We start from the raw sequence: 11,659 nt of genomic DNA, 5'->3' as shown, positions 1-11,659 counted from the left end.
TTTTTTGTTGTTGTTATTGTTAGTACCATGGGTTGAACCCATGAGCATTTTGCCACTAACCTAAATCCTTAGACCTTTTTTGAGACAGAGCCTTTCTAAGGCTGGACTCAAACTTGCAATTCTCCTGCCTCAGCTTCACAAGTCATTGGAATACAGCATGCTGGGTTTGAACAACACCTCATATCCAAACCCTAACAAGGCCCCTGCTTTCCCCGCCCCCCATACACACACAAGGGGTGGAGTCTATTTCCCCTCAGGGGACTGTGATTGGGTTGGTTGATGGAATGATGTGTCACTGACATTCTGGGGCTACCAGATCATGGCAGCTTCCACTTTTACATCCTGGGGGGAGACAGCTGCTGAGAAACTGCTGTGACTCCATTTTTGAAAACAGCTTCTACCTCAAAGGCTGTCCAAGGAAGGGCGCGTGACCCTTGTCCTTGGAAAAACCCACAGAACACTCCTAGGCACATACCCACCCTGCTGAGTTGTTTGTCTGCAAATAACAGGAGAGATCTGCAGCGCCAGGTGTCCCAGACTCAGTTAGGCTAGGTGAGGACCCATAGCAACCCCTTAGCAACCACCAGTCATCATGACACAGGGAAAATACCTGGGATGCCAGATGACCCCCCAGTAATTTAGTGGTTGATAAAATGTTGGGAAACCATGTAGTTTAGCACATACACCCCTCGTGGCTTAAACCAATCAGTTCAAAGGAATCCCCCTCTTGTACTAACCAATCATCCCTACCCAACTTGTTCCCGCCAGTGAATGTGCTAATCAATGTTAAGAATTTTTTTTTAACTTTCCCGTGGTATGGAATGGTGTGATGTTGTGACACATAGAGTATCCCCCCAAAACCTATAAAATCTCACTGGACAAAGGACTAGGACTCACTCCCTGGGACCGCTGCGTTGGAAATGGTGGTGAGTCCAGGCTCGAGCTTGCAATAAAGACTCTTGTGTGATTGCATCGGATTTCGCTCCTGGAGATCTATTGAGGTCCCAGAATCTGGCATTACACTGCCACGTCAAAAGTGTCACTTCCCTGAAATTTTCATGCTTGAGAAGGCTGAACCTGGCCACTTGGAGAGGCCACATAGAGAGATACCCACACACAATCTAGCTGGTCCAACTATACCAGTCCACACTCCAGACATGTGAATGAACAAGCCTTCTAGAATGTTCCAGCCTAAAAAGACAACTCATGGAGCTACCTCCAGGGAGTCCTCCCAAAAAATAGAGAAACAGGAGCACAGAAGTCATTGTTTTCCCACTGTGTTCTGCGGAGTCCATTTTGCAGAAATAGACAACAGAAATAAATTGTAGCCAAAGAGCTGTAATCCTCCTACCCACATCTGTTGGGTTCCCGAGTTAAGACAAGAGACAGTTCTGATAGTGAGGTAAATTCAGCTAGGGCCAGTCCCCATCAAGTGAGGTAGGGGTCCAGGTTTGGCTTTGATTGACTTTGTGACTATCATTCTGTACATTAGAAATGTTTTCCTTGCCTGTACCCTAGCTAGGTCCTGTACCCTAGCACATCTCTCCTAGACTAGGTCACTGCTGGAACCTCACATAATGATCTGCCCAGAGCCAATGATCTCCTCCTGCATCAGTACCTTTACCAAGCACCTAACTCATTCGATGTACATTTCCTCCATGAATGGCCAATAGCCATATGTGAACACTCTCAAGCTCCAGTAAGCAGGGAAATGCAAAGTAGAGCCAGAATCAGATTCACCACCCTGCCTATCCCATTGGCAAAATGGAGATTGATAATAATTGCTGTAGGAAAGGGCAAGACGTATTGGAGACCCCAGGTACCAGGGAGCAGGCAATTTGGAGGGTTGTTTAGTAGCATCTCTGAAAATGTAAAGGTGTATATTCTCCAATTCATCAATTGTTATTCTGAGTTTATACCCCAGAGAAATATTTGCACATTACACAAAGAGTGATATGCGAAAACATCCCCTGGAGCATTGTCTATAATGGTGAGACTCTGGAATATTCCACAGCTCCCTCACTAAGGGCAGAGTGTCCCTGCCCTGGTGTGCAAGGTAGCCAGTAGCATACATGGCACTTTGTGCCGTATTATGTTATAACATGTGCACACATGACATATAAAATAATATCTCGACAGTGTTGGCACTGAAATGTTTCCAAGGTGCTGTTCAGTGAAAAGCACATCTAAACATTATGACATTAATGTTAACAACCTCACAAAAACTGGAAACAAAATATGCAAATGTAAACGCAAATTTTAAGGTGTGGAAACTTAAGAAATGATCAAAGGTGTTCTCAAGAAGGTGGTTGATATTGGGAGAACCAAGAGGGGAGTTTGTCTCTTTTTTTTTTATTTTGAGTTTTTTAAAATAATGACAATGTATTTGTGTATTTCTTATGCTATATAAAATAACTGGAAAATGATTTTTAAAATAAGTATTGAGGACTTTCAAGTTGGTAGGCATAGCTCAGAAGAATCCAGGCTGAGGGTAGAACAGGACTGAGCAGGTCTTTGGGAGCTAGAAGGGTCGGAAGACAGCTGGGAGGAGGGATCCTCGCTTTGAATGGAACTGTATGCCCATGGGCCCAGCCTTCGACCTCAGCCACCAGCCCTCTTTTGGAAGCCTAGGTCACTGCCTCTGGTAGGACCCTAAGAGCTCCTCTAGACCAAACCTCACCCATTAAGTAGATTACAGCACTGGCATGACTTACTAGAGTCCCTCCAGAAGGTAGGGCCAGAAGCAGGGTGAAAAAGGTGCCATGCACCCCCCACAGGCCTAGGGCATCTCCCTTCAATTCTGTATCCTGTGTCCATGCCACACCTACATGCAGAGAGAGCCCAGAAAATTTTGGTTCAACAAATGATTGAATAAACCTATAAATGACTGACGAATGGGTAAAAACAAACAGATAGGGTCCAGGCATGGTGGTGCACACCTGTAATCCCAGCAGCTCGGGAAGCTGAGGCAGGAAGATCATGAGTTCAAAGCCAGCCTCAGCAAAAGGAGGTGCTAAGCAAAAATACAATAGGGCTGGGGATGTGGCTCAGTGGTCGAGTGCCCCTGAGTTCAACCCCTGGTACCTACCCCCAAAAAAATTAAAAAAAAAATGCTAGATTTCTCAAAGAGAAAGGAGAAGGTAGAGAGAGTCTGTCCTCTCTAGGGGCATAAAGAAGAGATATGGTTAAAGTGAGTGGTGTGCCACAGGGGAGGGAACAGGGGATACAGGGCAGTGAGAGGGCAGATCTAGGCTTTGGTTCTGGATGTTCTCTGGATCATAATGTGCACATGTATGCCTTCTGGGCAGGGCCCTGAGCAATGCTGAGAGAGGTAATAGATCCTGACCTTCAGGAACTCACTCTAGAGCAAGAGTTCTCAAACTTGAGCACGCATCAGAATGATCTTGAGGACTTTTTAAAATTGTAGATTGCTATGCCCCAACTCCAGAGTTTCCGATTCAGTGGGCCTGAGAGTGCTGGCTAGGAAATTCCAAGATGATGCTGGTGCTGCTGAACTGGGACAACAGTGGTTCTCAGTCCTGGCTGCTTGTTAGACTCTCCTGGGAGATTCAGAGCTGCCCAGGCTGCAGCCTTGACCATAAATTGCATCCAAGTCTCTGGAGAAGAAAACCAGACAGCAGAGCTTCTCAAACTTCATCTAAGGTGAAGGACCAGTGTTTTTTCCTTGTTATTGTCAATCAACTGTGGGTTAATAACTCCGAGAAATTCATAAAAATAAATTACTAGAAAAAATGAAATAAGCCATAAAGATCTACACAATATGTCTCCATTTTTCTTATTAGATTCAGCAAACATGAAACTCTTCTGCCACTTGCCATTAAAAAAAAAAAAAAAAAAAGACCTAAACACTTAATCTCAATTTCTGTACTTATTGCAGACTGGTAAGCAAAAATTCGTAAGCTGGCAACATGTCTAGATGTCCTTCTCGAGTAGCTCCAGGCTATACCCTCTCGCTCATTCTTGGGGCCAGGCACAAGTCAGACAAAGATCCTTAACAGCCTCACCCTCTCTCCCCACAGGGGGTCATCTGGCTCCCTCTCTGTATTAGAGTCCTCAAATCTGGGTGGATCCCCTTTCCTGTGTCTACAGAGTCTATATTTCTAAGGGCCAGAGTCGAGGAATTTTCTGAAATATTATTAAAAACTTTCCTATTGGGAAAGAAAGTCATCCATGGGAGTCCTACTAGAAGAGTGTCTCTTGTAGATTCCTCGTTGGGAAGTCAGCAATTTGGGTCTGGTTTTCAATCCAGCACTAGTTAACTAAGAGGCAAATATTTTTCTGGGTGTCACTTTCCCTCCCTGGGAACTGGGCAGAAAGGCTCTCTTGTTCCTGCAATGTCATCACCATGATTCTAATGATCCGGAAATGCACATTGCCTGCAGCTCAGGCATCCATGGCAGAGACAGAATTCAAGGTGAGAACCTCAGTCCTGGGTCCTGATTAACTAGCTACATGGCTCTGAAGCCTGATTGTTAAACTGAAGGCTGCTGTCCCTCCTGAGCAGTGAATCCAGGTGCCTTAGTACCAAGCTTGCCAACTTGAGTAGTAGTTGTTTTTTCCAAAGGCAATCTATGTCCTTTGACTTTCAAGCCTATAATTAGGTCACAGTCACACAGAGAAATTAATCTGGAGAAGTGTTGAAGTCTCCTGTGTAGAGGAACTTACCTCCCAGCTTGAATAGGGACTCACTCTGGGAGCCTAAGAAATCATTTTCCCTCCCCAGGCCTCAGTTTCCACCTCTAAAATAAAGGACATTAAACCAGATGTTTTCTAAAGTCACTTGAAAAACTTACTCTGTTGTATATTTGCCAACCATCACCAGTCTTTTATCCAATGAAAATACCAGTTTTTTAAAAAAGTAGGGCTGGGACTGTGGCTCAGTGGTAGAGTGCTCGCCTAGTATGCGTGAGGCACTGGATTCGATCCTCAGCACCACATAAAAACAAAATAAAGATATTGTGTCCACCTACAATTAAAAAAATAGATATTAAAAAAAATGAAAGCCAGGTGCGGTGGCACACGCCTATAATCCCAGCAACTCGGGAGGCTGAGGCAGGAGGACCACGAGTTCAAAGCCGGCCTCAACAGATTAGTAAGGCACTTCGCAACTCAGTGAGACCCTGTCGCTAAATAAAATATTAAAAAAGGCTGGGGACATGGCTCAGAGTTAAACACCCCTGGATTCAATCCCTAGGACAAAAAAAAAAAATGGATATCATTTTCTGGTCTAAACCATCAGGACAGGATGACAAGGGGGAACTTCCATCCCAAATACATTTTCCACTCACTTTCCCACTTAACACCTGCCACAGCAGCAGCTGGGCTTTGAAAGCATGCTATGGGCCAGGCACTGCTGGGTCTGGATACATGCATGAAACCCTTGAAACCAGCCCACAAAGTAGGTACAGTCTCCCACTTAGGATGGTTTTGCTTATGATTTTGTGACTTTACAATGATGTGAAAGCAACACACCTTCAATAGAAACCATACTTCAATTTGGATCTTTTCCCAGGCTAAAAATACTTAGTTTATTTGGGGTGGGGGATTGCGGGGGATTGAACCCGGGGAACTTTACCCCTGAGCTATATCCCAGCACTTTTGCAGGGGGAGTTATCAGGGATTGAATTCAGGGGCACTAACCACTGAGCCACATCCCCAGCCATATTGTATTTTATTTAGAGACAGGGTCTTACTGAGTTGCTTAACACCTCGCTTTTGCTGAGGCTGGCTTTGAACTTGTGATCCTCCTACCTCAGCCTCCTGAGCCGCTGGGATTACAGATGTCAGTTGTCGCGCCCAGCCATCCCGACACCTTTTTATCTTTTATTTTGAGACAGGGTCTCATCAAGTTTTCCAGGCTGACTTGTAACTTACAATCTTCCTGCCTCAGCCTCCTGTGTCACTGAAATTACAGGTGTACACACCACCACACCAGGCTAGCAAAGCTTTCTTGAGAAACTGATCAGTGACAGGAGCTCTAGCTGCCAGGCAGCCACGTGGTCACAAGGGGAAACAACCAACAGAGCTCTCTGTTGCTAAGCTGTGGTGTCGGGTGAATTACTATATTTCAACTTACAATATTTTCACCTTGTGATGGGTTGATAAGGACAGGGCCCCCTTGTAAATCAAGAAGCATCTGGACCGCCATAGATGCTATTACCAGCTCTACTTTAAAGAGGGAATTTTGACTCAGAGAAATGAAGTTACTCATCCAAGGTCATGCAGCTGGAATGCAGCAGACAGAATTCTCACCAGGAAATCTGCACCCATCAGTTTCAACTGAGCCCCTACTATGTGCATGGGATACACTGCGCAGAATCAATATTTGGGGACACATGATGGTATGTATGCTGTGTTCAAAAAACAGTTTCCCCTTCTTCCTGTGAAGCCAGGGGAAATGCAGGACAATTTGATTCTTCTTTGTCAATATTCTGTATGCCTGACAAAGAGAACATTAGCCAATTGTGCAGGGAGATGCAGTTCTACCCACAAATACCTTCTATTATGGCTACATCAATGGCCACAGTACTCAGTTTGAGAGCACTATCCTTTTTAAGGGAAAAAAAAAAAGCTCAATTTGTTTGCAGTTCATAAGCATGATGATTGGGTTTCACACTGTTGTGAGATGTGCTTTCCTCAAACCTCATTACAACATCAACCATTATCCCATCTGACGTGAACTTGGTTGGAAAAACGAAAAGAAAAAGCTTTTGAGTGAAATTCCAATTCTCCCTTCACAAAGAGCCTCCCAGTATAAGAGCAGCCAAAGGGGCAGGTGCCTGCTGCCCAGGTTGGCTCTGAAATTCAGAAAGAGATTTGGGCAGGGGGAGGGCGGATGTTCTTTCACAGAAACCTCTGGGAAAGAAAGAATGATATTTATAAGGACCAGAGATGTTGGGTGGCGCTTTCCACAGAAGGGCACCACAGCATGATGTTTAAAAGCACAGACCTCTGGGGTGTAACTCTCAGTTCCATCACATGTAAGCTCTGTGACACTGGGTTCAGTACCTGACCTCTCTGAGCTTCAGTCTCCTCGTCCCTAAAACACACACAACAGTAAGGTTTTGTGAGGGTTAATTAAGTCCATACAGTACTCTCATCCCTTGGTACCAAGGAGAGATTGGTTCAGGGACCTCTGTGGATGCCAAAATCCATGAATTCTGCAGTACCTTGTAGAATGTGGTGTAGCTATTTGCATATAACTACATAATCCTGCTGTGTACTTTGAATCATCTCTAGATTATTTATAATACCTAATGCAATGTAAATGCTATGTGAATAGTTGTTCTGCTGTATTGTTTAGGGAATAATGACAGGGGTAAAAAAAAAATAAGGTCTGTGCGTGTTTGGTATAGATGCAATTTTTGTTTTCAAATATATTTCAGCTGAGGTTGGTTGAATCCATGAATGTGGAACCCATGGAGACGGAAGACAGATTGTATATACTTAAAGGGATTAGAATCATGCCCAGCAAGGACCCAGACTGCATTTGCATGAGCTGTAATTAGTACTATTTTCAGGTAACTCACAAAGCCTGCAATTTGGATGCAGAAGTGAAGGGTTTGGTATAGAATTTAACTTTCCCACTAAATAGACTTCCTCCTAAGAATAGTGATGTGCTGGCCTTCCCAGGGCATGAAGCAGCAAGCATGACTTTCTTTCCCTTCTCTTGAGCAACCCTGGATCCTTCCCTGACTGTCCCAGTCCTCGGGACCCCCATCACTTCTCAATACTCTCCCAGTCTTGAGGTCACAGACCAGTCAGGGCAGTTCCCTGACACTAACCCGCATCGCCTCTTCCAGTTGTTCCTGAGCAGAGCTGGTCTCACACCCTGGTAAATGCTGGCCACAGCATTCTACAGAGCTCGGCCTCCACCAGCCCTGGAAAGGCCAGCCTCTTCTGACACCTGCCAGGACTCCGCAGAAGCCTGGCTTGGGTTTGCTTTCCGCATCTGATCTGACCCTGAAGTGGATCTCCCATAGCCTCTCTCTTACCACTCACTGGCATCCAAGTCTCCAGGCCAAGAAGTCCCACTCTTCTTGTAGCCCCTGGCCTCAGAGAGCCGCTAAAGGTGGAGACCACCAAGGGCACAGTGGGGTGGGGAAAGACCTAGGCCCGGGCTCGGAAGGCTGTGGGCCTCCTCCTGGTAGCCTTGCTTACAGCCCAGCCTGACTCCCCAATCTGAGGGCTGAGGGCAAGCCATTCTCTTCCCCCAAGACAAGCCAAAGCCATCCTCCCCCACTGAAGCCCAATTTCTACATCTTTTTATTTATTTTTTTATTTTTGGTACTGGGGATTGAACCCAGGGACATGTAACCACTGAGCCACATCCCCAGCCCCTTTTAAAAAATATTTTATTTAGAGATAGGGTCTCACTAAGTTGTTTAGGGCCTACTAAACGGCTGAGGCTGACTTTGAACTCATAATCCTCCTGCCTCAGCCTCCAGAGCCACTGAGATTACAGGCATGTGCTACCACGCCCGTCCCAATTTCTACATCTTTAAATTAAAATTTTCTATTAAAAAGTAATATATGTTATTGTAAACTTTTGGGAAAATACTGAAAGCACAGAAGAAAAAGGAAGAAATCATTGATACTCCCATGATTTAGAGTTAATAAGGTCTAACAGGGTGGTTAGATTCTGTCATAACAGATGTACTAGACACACGAGCTTCAGCTCCATGTGGTAGAAGGGTTTGGTCACCCTGTCCCCAACACAACTAATAGTACAGCATGTGCCCATTTGACCTAGGAGACTCCCAAGCAAAGTCAACCTGAGTCCATACTTGGGGTTCAGACACACAGGCCTGGGAGCTAAACAGACATGCAGCTTTGTCACGGTTAATGCTCGGTATCTACTTAGCAAGGCTATGGTAGCCTGTTATTTGGTCAAACCCCTATGAAGATAGCACCGTGAAGGTAATTTTTAGATGCAATTAGCACTTAAATCCGGAGAGTGAGTAAAAGGTGGTGCTCCATAATATGGATGGGCCTCGTCCAATCAGGTGAAAGCCTCAGGCTTCCCCAAAGAAGAAGGAACACAGCCTCAAGACTGCCACATGGAAGCCCTGTCTGTGTTTCCAGCCTGCCTGTCCTGCCCACAGAGTTTAGACTCTAGACTGCAACATCAACTTTTACCCAAATTTCCAGCCTGCCCTGTAGATTTTGGACTTGTCAGCCTCTGTGATGGCATGACCCCCATTTCTTAAATAAATACATAAATAGCCTGGTACGGTGGGGCAAGCCTGAAATCTCAGTGGCTCCAGAGGTTGAGGCAGGAGGATCGCAAGTTCAAAGCCAGCCTCAGCAACAGCGAGGCACTAAGCAACTCAGTGAGACTCTGTCTCTAAATAAAATGCAAAATAGGGCTGGGGATGTGGCTCAGTGGTCGAGTGACCCTGAGTTTAATTCCCAGTACCAAAAAATAAATAAATACATAAATCTATCTTAGGTATGTACCCTACTGGTTCTGTTCCTCTGGAGAACTCTTGACTAACAGGGTCTGGCAAGACAACATGGCAGGGTTGCTCTGAAGGGGCATCACAATGGGTCAAAGGACAGAGGACAGGAGCAACCACAGTAGCTATTATCTGAAGAGTTTTACACCCACCTCTCTGGGGCCCTGTGGCACATTTAGCCATTTCAAATACCAGAGCAATCCCATTAAATAAGCCACATGGCACTCCCTAATGGAAATCAGACTACGGTGGCCACTGTGGCCACATAATGGGCAGTGCAAGAGGTCCACTCCACCTCCCAGTCTCAGTACTCCCAGACAAGGGCAGGTGGAGCCTTAGTCTGCAGAGGCCAAGAACAGCCAGTGAGGGGCAGAGGATGGAGGGCAGCCTCTTGCAGAGCTTCCATAAGGCGGGAGTGGTGACGCCCTGCTGTGGTTAGGGGCTGGGGGTCTCCATGTGTGGGTCTGTGCAAGCCATCCACAAGGGACATGCATGGGATCAAGAAGCTGGAACTTAGCCATGTGCGCTGGCACATGCCTGTAATCCTAGAGCCTCAGGAGGCTGAGGTAGAGGAGGATTGCAAGTTCAAAGCCAGCCTCAGCAACTTAGCGAGAGACCTTGTCTCTGAATAAAATTGAAAAAGGACTGGGGAAGTGGCTCAGTGGTTAAGTGCCCCTGAGATCAATGCCAGGTATGTAAATAAATAAAGAAGAAGAAGCTGGAACTCTGAGCAGAGGTGACCATGAGAACATGTGCTCCCTGGAACATGCGAACGCCCAGAGAGGTCACTGAGCCTCCCCCTGGGGAGGCAGNCTTGGGGAAGGAGGAGGCGCTGTGGTGGATAAAGGGTTGGGAGAGGTCAGCAGCGGCAGGAAGTAGGAGGCTGGACTGGATGTTGTTTGGTCCCAGAATGGTACTGTCCTTCTGAGAAGTGCTCCATCCTCTAGAATTTCACAGCCCCCCACCCCCAGCCTACTGAGCTCAACCTCAACCTCTTCCCCACGGTCTCCAACCCCACAGTCTAGATAGGGGGTACTGGGAACTCCATACTCCCTCTCCCAGCCTTTGCTTGCTTATTTGTCTGTCTCCCCACCAAGCAGGGACAGCCACAGTATCTTCCCTCCATGTACCCTGAACTTAGTAGTAGCTCAATAAAGAAAATAATATTCAATTCAACGTACAGGCTGTCTTTTGCCTTCCAGTCAGTGCTCTTGCAGGAGTCCAGGAAAGGTAGATATGGTGGAAGCATCTAGAACTTTCCTACCAGGCAAAGGGTTCCTTAAATGCCTCGTCCCTGAGCACTCGACTTCCCATTCATTCAGCCCTTCAACAAATGTTTGCTAAGAGCCTCTTCCAGCCTAGGCACACATGTCTTGCCTTGTGTGGGGTCTGGCACATCATCAGCCTTCAGTGCTTATTGTCTTTGAACTGAAAGAAATAAAATACACTCACACGCCACATGTGGATGCGTCTCAACCACAGAGCACACATTCAATGGCGGGCGCACGACATTGCATCACCTAGTGATGTTGTAGCATCTTGTTTTGTGTGGTCACACTCTGTGATGTTCTCACAAAATCAAAATCACCTAAGGATGTGTCTCTCGGAATGTGTCCCCATCATCAAGTGACGCCCGACTATAACGATGACAATCCTCCCTCACGGTGCTTGTCATTGGCCAGCCACTCTTGCTTGCCCCTCTCTGTGGCCCTCTGAGGCCACAGAGAACTTACTGCGTTTCACAGGTAGGGGGTCAGAGAGGAAAAGGGTAGAGAGAGCAAGAACATGTGTCACAGAGGCCATAGTGTCCCCTGGAGCAGGCGGGCCCCACAGAGCAGACCCCAGGGATCCTCACAAGCCACCTCCCCCCAGGGACCAGCAGCAGCCTGTCCTGCACCACCCTTGAACCCCCCCAGGGACTTGTGCCAGGCCCAGCCTCTGGCACCTGCTCCTAGGAGTAGCCTGCACATGGAACAGGGGGGCAGCTGTGAAACCACAGACACAACTACTGGAGCCAGGCCTGAGTGCCCGTCGGCCCTGGAGCCTGACTCTTCCAGAAAATATGAGCCCTGCAGCTGTTCTCAGGCAAAAGTTCAGGGCTCCTCTGTGGGCAGGTAGAAACCCCCCCCCCCCCCCCCCGCCAGGCTGACTATCTCTACTATCAAACATGACGACTTGTT

The 11,659-nt window shown here is 46.8% G+C and overlaps 1 non-coding gene across 1 annotated transcript; it reads left to right on the top strand.

Moving 5' to 3' along the window:
- Nucleotides 1–6,596: 6,596 nt before the first annotated feature.
- On the top strand, nucleotides 6,597–6,697 carry LOC125611583. The gene has a single exon (XR_007341792.1). It is a non-coding gene; the product is annotated as a small nucleolar RNA U13 (small nucleolar RNA).
- Nucleotides 6,698–11,659: the final 4,962 nt, after the last annotated feature.

Source organism: Marmota marmota, unplaced genomic scaffold (assembly GCF_001458135.2).
Source record: "Marmota marmota marmota unplaced genomic scaffold, marMar, whole genome shotgun sequence".
Lineage (NCBI taxonomy): Eukaryota > Metazoa > Chordata > Mammalia > Rodentia > Sciuridae > Marmota > Marmota marmota.
The sequence above is the reverse complement of the archived record's forward strand: the minus strand, read 5'-3'. Positions and strand labels throughout refer to the sequence as shown.